The sequence below is a fragment of the Carlito syrichta genome, unplaced genomic scaffold (genome assembly GCF_000164805.1).
Source record: "Carlito syrichta isolate Samal-C Ts95f unplaced genomic scaffold, Tarsius_syrichta-2.0.1 Scaffold308858, whole genome shotgun sequence".
NCBI classification, from domain to species: Eukaryota; Metazoa; Chordata; class Mammalia; order Primates; family Tarsiidae; genus Carlito; species Carlito syrichta.
Window position 1 is genome coordinate 127870 of NW_007252954.1, and position 307 is coordinate 128176.

The following is a 307-nucleotide window of genomic DNA, read 5'->3' on the forward strand; positions in this document are numbered from 1 at the left end:
AAAAAAAAAAAAAAAAAAAAAAAAAAAAAAGAATTTTACATGGTGCAAAATTCATATATTTGACAGAGTGGAAATTTTGGCTACAGGTTCACTATGGTATAAATATCAATTTTGATATTTGGTGTAAAACGATAATCATTATAGCAATCATTCACTGAGCACTTATGACATATACTTTACCAATAAGATCTCAAAACACTACCCTAAGGTGGTTGTGATAATTTATGCATATTTTAGAGATGAGAATAGTGCTTTTTTTTTTTTTTTTTGAGTTGGAGTCTCACTCTGTTGTCCAGACTGGAGTGCA